Source organism: Chinchilla lanigera, unplaced genomic scaffold, assembly GCF_000276665.1.
Source record: "Chinchilla lanigera isolate Chin_1 unplaced genomic scaffold, ChiLan1.0 scaffold00004, whole genome shotgun sequence".
Lineage (NCBI taxonomy): Eukaryota > Metazoa > Chordata > Mammalia > Rodentia > Chinchillidae > Chinchilla > Chinchilla lanigera.
In genome coordinates this window covers 4,748,597-4,766,452 of record NW_004955405.1, presented here as the reverse complement: position 1 = coordinate 4,766,452, position 17,856 = coordinate 4,748,597, and positions in this window count along the sequence as shown.

Below are 17,856 nucleotides of genomic sequence, written 5' to 3'. Positions count from 1 at the left end.
TCAGGTCCTGCAAGAAAGGCTCATGTCACCCCATTCAGGCATACAGAAACAGACGTATGCTAGCGCACGCGCACACACACACACACACACACATGGTGGGGGGTCAGGAATTCTGTAGAAATTGAATTATGCAGACACTTTCCTGGATTTTGCATTTTTTTTGGTTAGAAATACCTCTTGAAGACGTTTGTGTGTCAATAGCTCTAATTCATTATTTGTACTGATTGCCATGGATAATGTCCCCTGGCACAAACACCCCTATTTCTTCAGAATGGAACATTTCCTAAAGTGAGCTGTACAATGGTTTCTCTTACTCTCTGAGACCCCGTCACCTGGAAGTTCCCAGCTAAGAGAACCTCTCATGCATACTGACTGCTCCATACCAGAGAGGACAGATTATTCCACTGGGCTATCTCTTTTTCAGGTGAGGAGAAAGTCAAAGATTTGGGAACAATAGCTGAGGTCTTTAACAGTCATGATTATAAGGATTTAGGAGGTTGCCTGGTTTCAAGAAATACCTTAAAGGCAAAAATAAAATGAAGTAAAACTACATAATCTTTCTAAAACACAGGTCTTATCTTGTCATTTTAGAGTTTAGAACTCTTCAAAGACTTCCGCTGCCCTTGGAGATCCAGTTCTTTAGAACAGTTTATTAGGTGCTTCAAAGCCTTTCTGGTTCTCTCCAGCCAAATCTTCGCTCTCAATTCCTTAACCACTCTGGGCTGCGGCGTTCCCTGTGAAGATGTCCCTGATTTCCCGGCTTCTCAGTCTGTTTCCTTTTTCTTCTCACCCGCACTTCCTGACCTTTCTTTCTTGAAATACCTTAGCCTGCAGCCTGTACCTGCTAAGTCTCCTTCTCTATATCACCAAGATGCCCCTATGGCACTCATTTATTCACTTACACCCTTCTCCCAGACTCCTACATCCCAGAGAGGACCTTTTGCTTGTTATATATTCCTAGAACACATGAAAGTTCCTCAATAAAAATTTGTTAAATGAATGAAAAAAAAAAAGAATAAAGAACTGAAGTAAGACTAATTTGGGAACTAAGGGGACCACCTGTCCCAATGGCTACGATTGCCATGTGTTGCATTAAATGTTCAGCAACCCATATGGAAGAAATCTGTTGTTGCTGGGTGTGGTGGTGCACATTTGTAATCCCAACACTTGGGAGGCTGAGGCAGGAGAATTGCTGTGAGTTTGAAGCCAGTCTCTACTACAAAGTGGGTTCAAAGCAGGCTGAACTGCACAGTGAAAACCCTGTCTCAAAGAAAGAAAAGTTTACTATGCATAATAGAAAATTAGAAGAAAATCAACTGATTATCAAAGTACTCTCTCGGATAAGTCAAAAGAATTTGTGTGCTAAAAGTTTCTGGCAGGAATATTTTCTGTACAAGATTTAGGATTCACTTCATCTTATTCATCCAAATGTATCATTTCATGGCAGTGACTTAATACAGTGAGCTGTTTGTAAGGGGGTAGATTCAGAGCAGGGGCCGGGAGGGCTCTAGTTTTCCAGGATCCCAGGCCAACCCCGCTGCTCAGCCCCGAGGCTCTTCCCTGGTTTCGCACCCCTTTCGTTCACCCTGAGGTCTTGGGAGTCCCGGGCTTCCGGTCTTGCTAGCGAAGCTTCCAGAGCGGCTGCGCGCACACCCTCTCCGAGTCACACGGGCGCAGGGGAAGGCCCCTCGCAGTCTTTGGACACTTCCCTCTCCTCTCCTGCTTTCTTTGGCAACCGTCGTCTTCCAACACTCTGCCCCGTGAATCGCACTCTGAAGGGCTCTACTGACCTGGGAAGAGCTTGGCCCTGCTTTAGCCCATTTAAATGCGCTTCTGCACCTCGGGATTTCGGGTTCTCTCTTTAAACATCCTGTTTCCTTCCCTGCCCACGCCTCCACACCTTCTCTCTACACAGGTCCCCTTCCCGTTCACTCTTCACTCTTCGGAACTCCGAAACCGCCTCTCCCCCTCCCCTGCCCGCCAGCTCTCCGCTCCAGAAGCTGCTCCACAGCCCCCTCTTCTTGTCCTTTTCCCTCCCCACTCCTCGGGCCGGGCTCCCTCCTCCTGGGTCACTCCTTGAGACGGGAAGAGAAGTTGGAGCAGGAGCCGCGCCTGTGCATCCGAGGGCAAAGCCGCCCTGCATCCTCCGGGCCCAGCCGCGCAGTGGAACTGGGGGAGCGGGTGCCAAGTCTCAGGAGACACCCGTCTTCTCTCGAGTCTGTGGTAAAATGGTACCAGTGAAACTATCTCAGAAATTCTATGCTGTGTGCGAGGATTGCTGTGGGTTTGAGACCAGTCTGGGCTACAAAACAAGTTCAAGACTACCTTGAACTGCCTTGTGAAACCCTGTCTCAAAAAGACAAAAAAAAAAATTATTACAGTAAAAGACACATTTACATTAACTGAGGGCATCGTGGATACCTGTGAGATCTTTCCAGTAGATGCAGTCAGGATTTCCAGACTCCAGCCGAGAAGCAGATGGGCTCAGGAAATTTAGTCTTGGAAGTGGAGGAGGCTGAGGAACAATCAGAAAGGGGGAAACCATATAATAATTAATTACACAGGGCTAGTAGGAGTGCTGAGAGAAGGCTGTAGGTCTGGTTGCATTTTGGGGGGTCCCGTGCTGGGCAGAAACCCGGGGCCCACGCTAGACTGACAAGTGCTCTGCCTTCCAGCCACACGGAACCCAACTGTGGTTTTTGTCTGGGGCATTGTTGGCGTTTTAATGTTCTACTTTTGCAAGTACAAGGAAATATGAGCCCTTTTTTCTTAAGCAATCTATAACTTATAACAATTTAGTAGACTTTTCTTTGTGAAGCAGAAATAAAAGCTGGGCGTGGTGGCACACTGTAACCCCAGTGCTCGGGAGGCTGAGGCAGGAGGATCACTGCAAGTTAGAGATCAGCCTGGGCTACAAAGTGAGCTCAAGGGCAGTGGTTCTATGTGGCCCAGGCTGGCTTCAAATTTCAGAGATCCCCCTGCCTCAGCCTTCTGAGGGTTGGGATTATAGGTGTGTGCCACAACATCCAGGTTGTAGTCTTTTTAAATGTAAAGTTTTAGTCATAATTTGTATTGTCTGCTTTTTACCTATCTTTATTTCTTCTATCCTACTTCAATTAGAACAGTTTTATTTTTATTTTGTGACCAAGAGTAATATTACTAATACTGATATTATTATGTTCCTAAATTTCCCCGCCGGAACTCAAACTTGCAGTCCTCCTGCCTCAGCCTCACAGAGGGCTAAGATTAGGTAAATGACTATTAAAGGGCTAAAGACAGCCCGAGAGAGTTCTGGCTCTCCACCAGAACTCATCTGGCTCTCCACCACATCCCATCTGTCCACCATCATGATGCTCTGTCCTGGTCCTCCAAGGTCAGGCAGGATCTTCCATAAAGTAGCAACTCTTCAGGGAACTTCAGTTCATAAGATCAAAATTGTGGTAGATGTCCAGCTCTGCTTTAATAGAGAGCAGGAAAACGATTAGCCAGAAACTACTTCCTCAGAGAGGCATCTCATGAGCTCACAAAGGGTAATTTATCTTTATTAAATTTACATGTATTCAGTTTATTGGGTAAGGATGTGTCATAACAAGGAAGATTAGTAGTGTAAACAGTATTGTTATTCCTAGAAAGTACAGCCAGTTGTGGTATCACAGGTCCAAAATCCCTCAGCACTTTAAAGGCTGAGGCAGGGGGATCTCAAGTTCAAGGCCAGCCTGAGCAACTGAGTAAAATCCTGTCTCAAAATTAAAATAAAAAGGACTAGGGATGTAGCTCAGTGTTAAGTCCCTTGATTCAATCTGCAGTACTGGAGAGAAAGAAAGAGAGGAGGAGGAGACAGAGGGGAGAAAGAGAGAAGGAGAGAGAGACGACAAATAAAAAGAAGGAGGGGAGAGGAAAGGAAGGAAAGGAAAAGAAAAGAGAAAAGAAAAAAAGAAAAGAAGTCCCTGAGCATCCAGACTCCTGCATCCGAGGACTTACCCATGGTAGGCAATAACTCTACCACTGAGCAACAACCTTGGCCCTTTTTGTTTTACTGTGATAGGGTCTGTCTCCAAGTAAAAAGTTAAAAAGGGCCGGAGAGATAGCTCAGTGTGAAGGGCCTAGGTCAGTGATGGCGAACCTTTTAGAGCCTTCAATGATAATAAACAGCTGGCTGTGGCATGCGTTTCATAGGTTTCCCACCACTGCCCTGGATTCAAGTATTCCCAGTAGTTTCACAAATGATAATATGCAGTCAGGAGCCAGGAAAATTCACACTGAGATGGTTTTCTTATCTGTACTTAATTATTTCCTTTAAAACTTTATAGATTATAGGGGAATTTTTCATTATATATTTCCTTTATTAACTTGGATTCAAGTGTTTCTGTTTATGTCTGTTATTTATAGCAGTTTTTTCACAAGGCATTTCAAATTTGCATTTAATAAAAGAATTGTGGTGTAAATTCCCATGGGTTAAAGGTAAGAGTCGGCATCCCTTGGCACTGTCTAAAAACTACCCGTCTAAGCAGCACGATCTGTTTCCCTGGTACCCCTGTTGTGGTGACAACCTCCTTGCTCACTGATACAGCTCTGGAAAGCATCCAACAACTCCTCCCAGCCCGGCTGGTTTCTGACACGCAACCAGGGCCGTCTGTGAGTGGAGACAAGGGGCCAGGACACACGTGCGTCTGGCGCAGTGGGTGACCCCGACAACAAATGATTACGAGACACATAAAATGTAAAATATATAACAGGTCCTAGCCAACAGAAGTAGTAAAGATATCTATTGAAGCCAGCCTGGCCCACTACCTATAATCCTGGCTCTGGGAGGCTGAAGCAGGAGGATTTTAAGTTCAAGTCTAGACTGGGCCAAGTAGGGATTTAGGGAGACACTGTCTCAAAGAATAAGAAGATCTGGGGATCTAGCTCAATAAGAAGGCCATGGGTTCAATCCCTAGTGTGACAGAGAGAGAAAGAGAGAGACAGAGACAGAGACAGATAGACAGACAGAGACAGAGAGAGACAGACAGACAGACCAAGAAAGAAGAAGAGAGGAGAGAAAGAAATCCTTCATAATTCTGATAAGGGTAGAAGATTTCAACAATTAAAACATACTAATAAACCAGGCATGATCGTGCATATACTCCTACAATCCTAGCTACTTGGGAGACTGAGGCCAAGGACTAAGGACAACCTAACTTAGCAACCCTGCCTCAAAATAAAATATACATAGGGCTGGGGATAGACATAGATCAATGCGAGAGTTCTGGGTTTGATCCCCAGCACTGCAAAGAAAACAAAGAAAAAAATGTTAAGAGTGTGAAGAGCAAAGACTATATGCACATAAATGTTACACTGTAGTAAAAGTGAAATTCCACTGCGGCATGAGGGAAGTCCTGGCCATCTGGAATCTGTAGCCAGGTGCAGCCCTGACCCTAACCACTTACTCCGACTGGAGAGCCTGTAAACTAGAAACACTATCTCTGCTGATCCAACAGTTAAACACGAGAACATCAAATATGTAACCCATCTGGGTAAATTTAAGTATAGTTAGATTTATGAATTTAATATGAAATGTGTGAGCTTGACTGCATTAAAGTTGTGATTTTAATTCAGAAATTGATTTGTTCCTAAAAGTTTTAAATTTAAGAGAATGCAATGTTAAATTTCCAGACTTAAATTTATAAATTCTTAATTACAGCAGTATTTAAATGCTTATATCAATTTGTTATATTTTTGTTGTCGTTGTTTTGCTTGTGGGTTTTTTGTTGTTGCTTTGTTTAGTTTTTTTGAGACAGGATCTTGCTATGTCGTCCAGGCTGGACGCAAAGCCCAGACTCTCCTGCCTCCTCCGAGGGCTGGGGTGAGAGGTGCACCTGCTGTTCCCAGCTACAATACTCCCTAACCCAGCGATGCTCTAATTGGTACTTTTTCTGATTTTCTTTTGTGATACTGGGGATGAAGCCAGGGGGCATGCACTTGCCACTGAGCTCCATCCCCATGCCTTTTTAAAGACTGTTTTATTTTGATACAAAGTCTTATGAAGTTGCCCAGGCTGGCCTCCAATTTGCTATCCTCCTGCTTCAGCCTCCCAGGTGGCTGGGATTACAGGTGTGCACCCCACAGCTGCCTCCAGCCAGCACTCTTCTTTGCATCTGACTGAAAGATCCACTTACCCAAGATGAGTGTCACCATACACACCTGCCATCGGAAGGGCGGGGGTGTGTCTTTCAGGTGAGAAAGATTATTTTTCAGAGACCTATTCCATTCTGTTTGAAGGAGACAGAATTTAAATTATTACAATCTACTGAGTAATTTGGGACAATAGAGTAATACTGATGTATTATTCTGAAGATCAAATGGGCTAATTCTTATGTCAGCCCTTTATAAATTAAAAGTAGTATCACATTTGTAAGACATTGCCATTTAAATTCTAATGTTTATTGAGTCCCCAGTGTGGACAAGGCATTGTGCTGTTTATTTTTTTGAATTTTTAAATTTTTTTTTTTGTTTTTTCTCTGGTACTGGGAATCAAACTCACGACCTTGCGCTTGCCAGGCAGGCACTGTGCTGCTGAGCTAAATCCCCAGCCCCCATTGTGCTATTTATAAAATTTATAACATTAAATTCTTTGGTTGCCAAATCTGGTTATCTGCAGACACACGGAATTGTGAGGTTCCCCTTTACAAGAGTGGATCACAAGGACCAGGGATATAGCTCAGCAGCATAGCACCTGCCTGGCAAGTGTGAGGTCCTGAGTTCGAGTCCCATTACCAAAAAAAAAAAAAGTTGATCACAAGAAATGATTTGGATCTGAATATTTATATCATCCAGTGGACTGTGATACACCATTGGATTTCAAAATCATTGATTTAGTCTCCATACTAACCCTTAAGAGTTACTATTACAATTTATTTTTTCTTTGCTGAAGAGCTACAAAAATTAAATAAACTAAGCATGATGGTACACATCTGGGGAGAAAGTAGGTCACTGGGAGCCTGAGCCACAGGACTGTAAATCTGATCCTGGCCTGGGACCGTTTGAGGACTTAGAGACTCTCTCAAAATAAAAATAAGAAAAGGGCTGGGGATGGAGCTTGCTATGAAGGCCCTGGGTTCAATTCCTAGACACACACACACACACACACACACAAAAACCAAAAACATGCAACCCTAAGAAGCATTTGAGAGATAGTTTAATTTATCATGCCTGTTATATTAAAGACAAAATGTGAAGCAAAATTAACAAAGGCTGCTATTCATAAATACACAGCATTAGAGCCCTTGATTATTCCTTCATCCTAACAGGTTTTCAGTGGTCCTGGGCTGGGCTGGGCTGGGTCTATCGTGTGGAAAGCGGGTACAGAGACCGTCTCTGATCAGCAAGCTTTTCTGAAGATGGAATTTTGGAAATGTGTGGCTTTCTAGATAATTAACAAATATATTGTCGACTGTTGATTGGCTGCAGGGGGCAAGCAGTTTGGAGTCATTTTAAAAGTGGAAGGATTATTTAACACCGGGAATGGAGGGTTATTGTTGGGGCTCGGGTCAGAGTCAGGAAATGCCACGTTTCTGGAACAAATGGAGCTGAAGGGGTACTTTTTGGGATCCTACTGCCATCATGGTCCTTGTAGGGTATGGAAGACAGGCCTACTCAGTTATTCAATATGAACATTAGTTTGGTTTATTTATTATATTCTGGGGGGAACATCCTCAAAAACCTCAGTGAATGGAAGAATCTGGTATTACAGGGCATCATCACTGTATGTGTTAACTCTGAGCATGTCTTTTGGAAAAGATTTTGTTGTTGTTGTTTTTTTGAGACAGGGTCTCACGATGTAGTCCCCCAGGCTGGCTTCAAACTCAAGGCAATCCTCCTGTCTCAGCCTTCTGAGTGCGGGGATCACAGGTATGCACCACCACCCCGGGCTAAGATTTTTAAGGTTGCCACAATTTTCATCTGCATATGGATGTGAATGGACTTATATACTGCTGCACAGTTAATTGTCCAAACACAAGTGAGACCAGTATTCGGTTTAAATAACTCATGGTGTTACTGGCCAATGAGGCCCATGTGTTCAGTGAACAAATCAAAGGGGGCCACTGATTTTGGTAGAAAGGAGAAAGTATGGATTGACTCAAAGCCAGCCCTGAGGAGCTGGAGGGGCCTCACACCCAGTCACCATCTCACCATGTGCAGCTGAATGAGGGGCTCTCCCAGCAGGGAGCAGTGAGGGTGGGGCTAGTGACAGAACAGACACTTGCAGGCTTCATTCGCCCCTCTGCCTCCTCTGTCTATGGAAGTGACACTGGGCTGTGACCTGCTGGGCCAGGGCCTTCCTATTCTGCCCATTCTTCTGGGCTGGCGGTGGGAGGGTTATTGCCTAGGCCTGAGGAAATTTGGAAATGCCGCTTGTCTCTTAAAGGAAAATAATCTACTTTTTCCAGTTCCATTTTGCTGTGCCAGATTATGATGTCAAAGACAAAATTATAACAACTGCCTTTAAAGTTCCTAATTAGCTCTATTATCCATTCAAGAATTGGGCAGCACTTCCCTGTAAGAGAGAAGAAGCATCTTCGTGAGCCGAAGGGTGACAGACAGGACTGGCTGGAGAAGTGGAAGCAGAAAGCAGATTGTCCTTCCCTCCCTCTCTCCCTCTCCCTCCTTCCCTCTCTTCCTTCTTTCCTTCCTTCCTTGCTTCCTTCTCTCCTTTTCTTTCTCCCTCCCCTCCCCTTCTTTTCCCTTCTTTTCCCCCCATATTAGGAAACTGAGCCTAGGGCCTTCCCACTGAGTTCTGTCCCAGGCTCTGTTTCACATTTTGTGGCAGTCTGTCTTCACCATCGTGCAGTTGAAATGGTTTGTCTGGGAACTGGGCCTTTCTAACTGTGCTTTCCCAGGAAGTTCAGAGAAACAGTTCAGTTCTGCAGTGATGGTGATGACCAAACCCATCTTCACTTTTAGTTTTGTTTGTTGGGGTCCAGTGCAGGAGCTGGGTCTGAAACAATGGCCCCCTGCAACTTTTAGGTAATACATCATCGAGTTTCACACAGAGCCCACGATAAGGACATCCCCAGAGTCAGGTTCCGCAGCATGGACAGTGCACAAGCTCCTAAGCTAATGTACTGCAAAGAGAATGAAAGGCCAGTGTAATTAAGAAATGTGCTGTGGGCAAAAAACTTGAAATTTCCTTCATCTTCTGTGTGCTTTGAAGTACTCTTACGTCCTTTGTCCAGAGAAAGCAATTTTTTCTTTTGAGGACATCTTGGCTAGAGAATATGCCCAGTAAATCAGTTGCTGGTTGTGGTGGCTCATGCCTGTAATCCCAGCACTCAGGAGGCTGAGGGAGGAGGATTGCTACGATTTCAAGGCCAGTTGGAAGTACATAGCAAGACCCTGTCTCAAAAACAAAAACACCCCCACTGCAAGAAAACCCCAAAACCCTAAAGGCTCCTAATGATAAAGGAAAAAATTAGAAATGTAACAGCGATGCTAAACTGCCCATCTAATTAATTTTTTTTTTTACTTTTTTTGTATTTTAAAAAATAAAAGAAGGAAAACATATTAACAGACAGACATCCATTTACAAAATAGCATAAGAACAATACAAACAAAACAGAGTTACAGACAAAGTTGTAGGAAATTAACCATGGTTGTTGTATTACTGATACAATATCTTACTGATATCTTCAAAGTGGTTTCTCAGGAAAACAGAGACATACAAGATTGATCAAACAAGTAATCATTAACTGTTCCTTTCTGTAGAGCAATAGAAGACAGTAGTACAACTATGTTAGCTACCCTGTATATACATACTTACATAATTTCCCCTTCTTTCGCTTCTCTTTTCCCACACTCCAGTTGCCCTTTACTTTTAAGCATTTTCCTTTTGTTTCACAATGTCTATCATACCTCCTAGTTTTTATTCTCTCTTTCAGGTCTTACACTAGTGAGACAATATGATGCTTACACATGCAGGTCTGATTTATTTCACTTATGACTGTGGTCTCTAATGCCCATCTAATTAATTCTGGGCACTATTAACACGTTTTTGCTTTTCTTGGCAGAAGATTTTCTCTTTTTTCACTAATCCTGTCTTAATTTATTTCAATAAGATTCCTTCAGCTGAACAGGCAAGTAGATGTTCTTCACCTCATTTATGTAGCTTGTGTTTCCACTGAAATAACATGCCTTAAGGAAAAAGCAATTGCAGGGCGGTAGGAAGAGAGGGGAGAAGAGAGCAGGGCTCGGTCTGAACAGGCACAAGCGAGAACCTTTACAATCGAGGGCTTGGAGGGCGAGGCGGTCCCCCAGGATTAATGATGAAGGGCTCCTGTCACCTCTGAGTGCGAATACTTTTTGCCTGTGGGTCTGCAACAAAGAGGCTATTGTACCTCAAAACAGATGCTCCAAACGTCACAGAGACACCAGGCCAAGGGGGCCAGAGGAGTGGCTGCTTCCTGAGCACTTCAGGAGCATTTTCCAGGTAACTGGTGTAACTACACGCCCAAGCTAAGCTGTTAGAATTTCCAGGGCACCACAATTAGCAGTGATTTATTTCAGGGCTCTGTAAGTAGCTCTTTGTTCTGTCTCTTTCCTGGAACTAGGTCTATGAGGGGCAAAACCAAGGCCTGATGTCTCCAGGTCCTGACTTGGAGAAACGGTGGGTCCGCTTGCTGCTTGGACACGAAGGTCTGTTTATAGTGAGGAGTGGACAGCTACTCTGGAGGTGACAGATCTGAGCCAAATAAAAATAAATTCCAAGATCATTAGTTTATACTTCATAGACTGCTCCAGAAAAAGGTAGGTTAATGAGTACCGTCAGCTTTCTGTGGCCCAGGGTCCCCTTTTGCAGATCCAACCGGCTTCAGATCGAAATATGAGAAAAAAAAATATGGTGGCCATACTGAACATGTAGAGTTTTCCTTGAAATTATTCCCTAAACAATGTGGTATAACAACAGTTTAGACAGTGCTACATTATCTCACCTACTGTAAGTAATCAAGAGATGGGAGGTCATTGATCACATCCTTAGGCAGTGCATGTGGCAAATAATGTGGCTTCTGTCACCCACACCCTGTGTAGACAATGGCGATCCCACCGGAGTCAGTGGAGCTAAAGGACGCCTATCACCTGGTAGCACAGCGTGCAACACACTGCAGATGTGTTTGTGGCGGTACTGGTGTAAATGCGCTACGGCAGCACTTGCCATATAAATGTATGGCGCGCTCAGTTACGCTTGGGACATCGTCCTGACAGTGACAAGAGATGACCGCATTATCCGTTTACTAATTCATAGTTTTTAACCATCACTTTAATCACTTCTTGGCCTTTTGGCTAAGATCAAGTGTAATCATTACTTTTGAGCATATTACAACTTCTATAAGGAAAAGCTACAAAACAGTCTCAGGCACATCCTTTAGGAGGGATTCCAGAGAAAGGCCTCCTTAGCATGGACTAGGACATTTTGGTCACCAGGCAGCAGGGGAATCCCCTGCGCAGGTGAGGCCCTCACCCTGGCCTGCCAAGTTGGTGCTGATGTCATCACAGGGAGCTGGGGACACCTGGTGAGGGGCCTGTGATTCCACTACATAGAGGTAAGGAAGTGCACAGAGAAGAGCAGATGTGAGCCCGAGAAAGACTTGCTGTGGTCTGGGGTTGAGAAATAGGTGTTTTTGGAGATACTCTTTAAGACAGATGATCTAAGATAACCTAAAAACAGCATCTGAGCCCTTTGAATCTGTTTCTGCTCCTCCTTCTGCTCCTCTTCCTTGTCCGTCTCCTCCTCCTCCTCATCCTTCTTTTGGAGGTACTAGCAAACTTTTTATTTTGAGAAAGAGTGTTACTGAGTTGCTAAACTTGCAGTCTTCCTGCCTGAGCCTCTCAGAGACCTGGGATCCGGGTGTACAGCACCACACCCAGTGTATTTCCTCATTTTAAAGTCAAGCTGCTGTCCTTTACCTCATCGACGAGTTACTGTATGGCTCTTTGGTGTCCTGTGGGATCTGGAGGAAACCAGGACTAGGGAATGCACCTTGGGCAACTCTGGACTCTGAAGTTGCAGTTTTCTGAGAAGAACAGTTCTAAAATGATGGTTTTCCAGGGCTGCTCTCTGTGTCCTCCCGCCCACCTTAGTTCCTCAGCTCCCACCACCTCGAGACCTTCCAGGGGACACGAGGTAGGGGCATGGGCTCTCCCAAACGAGGCCTGGGCAGACAGGTGCATGTGCGTCTTAGTTTCTTTCTTTCTTTTTAGGTGTTTTTTTTTTTTTTTTTTTTTTTTTTTTTTTTTGTCTTTTTTGAGACAAGGTCTTGTTATGTAGTTCAGGCTGGCCTTGAGCTCACTTTGTAGCCCAGGATGGTCTCCAACTTGCAACGATCCTCCTGCCTCAGCCTCCCAAATGCTGGGATTACAGGTGTCCACCACCGCACCCAGCTTAGTTATTTTTTTATAAAACCATCTTTATTATGAAATCTACTGGGAACTGCCTAGTACCCAGAGCAGTACACTAAAGAAAGAACCATACTCTACCTCTACCATGCAGGACAGTGGGACCATTTAAAATGTAGTTACAGAATATTTAAATATCACAGGACAGAGCAGCGAGTGAAGGCTGAACTGAGTTTCTACTGGCTACTGCCATCAGGGTGAGGCAGACGCAGCAGGCCAGGAGCCCTCATCCCCAGGTGGGCCGGCCTTACAGACCACAGGCTGTACTGCATCCTGCACTCAGGTGTGTCCCTCAGTGAGCCCTGGCAGAGCCCTGGCATCTTTGCTTTCCACGCCTGCAGCTTGCCCCTCTCAGTGGCTATGCACTCTGCTGTGTGCACCTTCTGGAACTCCTGCAGCAGCTGCTTGTACTTGTACTTCCAATGGGCCATGTAGAAGTCCGCAATGTGTACGCCTCCCTCATGATTTTCTCCCTGTTGCTCAGCTTGATGTCTCTGCTCCAGCCACAGTTCAGGGGGATCTGGACAGGCTGTGCATCCTTGGGCTCTGCGATCATCATGTTATCTAGCACCAGATTCTTCTAGGATTTTCTTTCCACTGCTGCATTAAGTCATCATGATGTGCTACGCTGGTTCATGTGGAAGTAATTTCCTTCTCAAATTCCTCGGCAGTTTGCTCCTTATCTAGGTCTAATTTCACCTGTTTAGTCTTGAGACCTTCACTTTCTTCTATGGCTTAGCTCATAAAGCAGCTTTGTGCTTGTACAAATGTCTCTTAGTTCTTCTGTCAGTATCAGCAATCTGGATGAGTCACGGCCATTGCTTGACCAAGTTGTTTCCTGTGAAAGCTTGGGAGACTTTTTTCTCCAGATGATTCTTCTTAGTTACTCTCTACTCTGCAGAATCACTTTCCTCTCTATTCCTTGTGAAATACTTCTCTTCCCTGTTTTCTCCAGGTATCCCGGGTGAAGTTTTCGTCTTGTGAAGGCCTTCTCCATCTCCCACACTTTCTGCTCTAGGTAGACTTACTTGTTCTGGCTAAAAATTTCCACTCCAAGGATTATAGGTCCCTATTTAGGTGACAGTTATCTGGTTAATAAAATCCCTTAGTTATTGCGGACTGATCAGGTCCTCAATCTCCCAAACAAGTGGATGATGAAGGCTAAATAAAAAGAGGAAAATAAAATGATTTCAGGGCTCCAGGAGGATCAAAGCCCTGTCACAGGGGTCAGGGATGTAGCTCAGAGGTTACAGCACCTGCCTGGCGTATGCAAGGTCCTGAGTTTGATTCCTGGCACACACACACACAAAAAAAAAAAAAAAAAAAAAAAAAAAAAAAGCCCTTTCACAGAATTTGAGATTCTCTCGGGGCTAAGACTGCATTTTAGTTTCTAATGAAAAAGTTTAACATATAAAACATTTTAACTAGAAAAATGCTCATAGAATAATTAGGATATGAAAGATAATATTTTTTGTATACTTGTACAATGAGCTTGTATTCTTAGTGAAGTGTTATAAAAGAGTCAAAATGTTAAAGTTTTTAAAGTAAAGAAAGTTTAATAATTTATTTTTGAAGAAAAAAATACTTAAAAAGTACATTTAAACTGGGCATAGTGGTGCATGCCTATAATCCCAGCATGTGGGAGCCTAAGGCAGGAGGATCTTCTCAAATTTGAGGCCAGTCTGGGCTATATACTTAAATTCAAGGCCAACCTGTGCTACATAGTGAGATCCTGTCTAAAACAAACAAACAAACAATCAAACCAAACCAAAACAAAAGGTACACTTAAACTAGGTTAGCAGTGCATGCCTGAAATCCCAGCACTCTGAGAGGCTGAGGCAGGAGGATTGTAAATTCAAGCCCAGTCTGGACAATATAGGGACTTCGTGAGACCTTGTCTCAAAATAAAAAATACAAAAAGGATGAGAGAATATAGTTCAGTGCAAAAGTCCTAGGTTCAGGTCCCAGTACAAAGAAAATAAAGAAATTAAAAACTGAGTAAATAAATGCCTGTAAGCTTAAAAATATGATGTGTGTAGTGTTCACAATGTGCAGAGTCTACAGTGGTGGGCAGCGCCTCCTGGGCTTTTGTGTTCATGCCGCTCACTTGGGGGCCTTCCCCGGGGAACTCACCAGTGGTAAGTGCCCATGAGGGTTACTGCGTTTTATCTTTCATACTGCATTTTTTTGGAGACAGGGTCTCACTATATAATAAAACTTTCTTTTTTTTGAGACAGGGTCTTGCTCTGCAGTTTAGATGGGCCTTGAACTCACTATGTAGCCCAGGCTGGTTTCTAACTCACAGTGATCCTCCTGCCTCAGCCTTCTGAACGCTGGGACTACAGGTGTGCACCACTACCGCGAACAGCTTCTGTTGTTTTGTTTTAGATGTGTTTAGATACGCACATACTTGCCATGGTGTGAGGGTTGCCTACTGTGCTCCGTCTGCACAGTAACCTGCTACACAGGGGCGAGTGTCCGGAGCAGTCAGCTGTGGCTTGTGTTCACTGCAGCACATGCAATATCAACAGGTGTATCTGGCTTCTCAGTGCCCACAGCAGCTGTGTTTCTATTGCAGTCTCTCAATTATACACTAACGCTGTGTCTGAAAACAGTGTACAAACCTTAGTTTAAAGGTTTGTGGTGGCCAAGGGTTGTCTGAGCTGGCGGGCTGTGGGTGACTGGCTGGTCATGGTAGCCACCCTGTACCCTGCATGGCAAGGGTTCTTCCCTTTAACCCATTGAGCTGACCTCTGTTGGCTTCAGCCTTTTCCCCAGTGGCTTCTTTGCCTCTTTCAACCTTCAGAGAACCAGAGGCATCACGTGGTGGGCGCTGTCCTGCAGTCCCAGCTGCTCCAGAGACTGAGGCAGGAGACTGGAGCAATTCAGGCTGGCTGGCTTAGCAGGGCCCTGTCTCAACACAAAATGTAAGAGGGGTGGGGATGTAGCTTAGTGCAAGGTTCTGCACTCAATTTCCAGTACTACAAGAAACCAACCAAGCAAACAAAACAAAACGAAACAAATAACAAAAAGAATTGAGGAGCATGGAGACAGGGCTCTGGGCTGGGCTTTGGTTTAAGAGAATGCTGTTCTGGGCGAGGTGATGCACACACGCAATCCCAGCACTCTGGGAGGTTGAGGTGGAAGGATTGTGAGTTCAGGTGCAGTTCGAGCAATTTAGCAGTTCAGAAAATTAAACAAAGAAAAACAGTCTGGGGATCTAGCTCGGTGTGAAGGACCTGGGCTCAGTCCCCAGGACAGGGTGCAGGGGGTGGGGAATGGTGCTCTCTCTCTTTCTATTCAGACTCGGGGAGCATTCTTCAGATCAGCCATAGGCCGTTTCCCTTTCTGATCATCCAGTGTTTTCTGGAGTGGAGCTTTTTCTTCCCTTCAAGAACTTTTCCTTCGCATTCACAACTTGGCTAACTGGTGCTATAGGCTTAGGCTTTGGCCAGTTTTCAGCGGGCCTGTGTCACTGAGCTTAATCCTTTCCAACTCTGTGATATGAAGCCAGACACTCCTCTCCCTTGAGCGCTTAGAGCTAATTGCCCGAAACTTGAGTTGTGGACCTCGGGTAACGGGGAAGCCCAGGGAGGAGAGACGCTGGGCCTGCCACACGCTTCCTCAGGCTGCTGTCTGACCTAGGTGCAGGGTGTGGCCCCTCAGACCAACACCAAGGGTAACGTTAAAGATCACCGATCACAAACTGTACTGCTGGTGTCTGATGGTTTGTTGAGCGAAACAGTTAATGATTCAAAAGGTTTTTTTGTATATATTTTGACCACTTTTGCATGCTTATATCTGGTAATCTGAGCAATTTATGTGACCACAACAATTTGCAGTATAACAACCATTGGTGAACTCCTATAATCCTGTCTAGTGAAACTATGTATTGTCTCTAATGTCCTTTTAAATTACTATTTTCTTATCTGGTTTAATGATTTGATCAGTCTTCTATTCTTGCATCTGGTAATCTGAGCAAGTTCGTTGAAGGTAACAACATGTAATAGATGAACCACTGTTAATCTCTATCATTTGGTTTGAAACCTTGTATCATTTTTAATGTCCTTACTTTGTTTTGTTTGTATTTTGCTATTGTTCTTTCTTTTTTGGTACTATTTTCTTTAAAATTAATTAATTAATTAATTTTCTTTAAAATTGTTTTTAAAGAAAAGATCGCAGATCACAGATTTCTGGAGCAGGTATAACAGGAATGAAAAGGCATGGGACACTTTGCGGGGTGCCACCGTGAGCCAGAGACAGGATGCGAGCACGCGCACTCGGAAAGGTGGCGCAGGTGCACTTGCTCCACACAGTTGCAGCCAACCTTCCATTTGTAGCCAGTGCAGCACCTGTAAAGCAGAGCGCGGGAAGTGAGGTCTGCCGAGTCACCTGCCAGACCGCTGTGAGTGGCGCCGCCAGACTTCTCCTGCCAGATTTGCTTGGCCAAGTCATTTCCCGCCATAGTCAGCTCCCCTAGAATTTCCAAGCCTTCAGCGACTCGCTCTGGGCACTCAGACCCTCCACTCAGTTTCCTGTTTTGTTACAAGTAAGGATTCTTCAGTCAAGGAAACCACTGGAGCTGGCAGTAATGCGACTGCGCAGCCTTCAGCACGTCCAGCTTTGTTGTCTACCTCACAGCAAACTTGCGCTCTGCCTGGAAGGTCGTGGAGCCTGGCGGGCCGCACCTCCCCACCTGGTCTTCAGCCCAGGTCCACAGAAGTTTCTCCGCATCTGATGCAGACCCGTGCTGACTTTCTGTTGTCTCACTGCCTTCAGTGAGGCAGGTCTTGTAATAGATTTCACCACCTTGTTCTGCTCTCTAAGATCGCAGCTATGGCAGAGTGGGATGTGCCTGGTGGATGAGCAGCAGCCAGCCCTGACGTCGCAGCCGTATTGTCCTTGTCATTTTTAGTTTTATTTTCAAGGGAATCACTGACAACATTAGCGGGGGCGGCCAGGAGGGCAAACAACAGATTACATTAGGCTCAAGACAAAGGATGTGATCCAGAGACTGGGTGAACACCAGATGCCTGTGGCTGCTGGAGGGACACTGTTGGCAGTAGGTGTATTTGTTTGCTTTTGGCCCAGGGGACTGATCCCAGGGAGCACTGAGCTATATTTTCAGCCCTTTATTTTTTATTCTGAGACAAAGTCTCACTAAAATGCTCAGGTTGGCCTTGAACTTGAGATCCTCCTGCTTCAGCTTCCCAGAGTTGCTGGATTAAAGGTGTGAGCCACCACACCCAGCAATTTTAGTTTTGTAAGTAAACGAGCACTCTAAAATAACAATGAAAAGTATAGTGAATACATAAACCAATCTTCAGGTACGTATTGTGGATAACTGTATGAGCTATACTTTTATACGATGAGCTGTGCAGCAAGTTTGTCCATGCCAGCCATCCTCACAAACACATCAGTGAGACA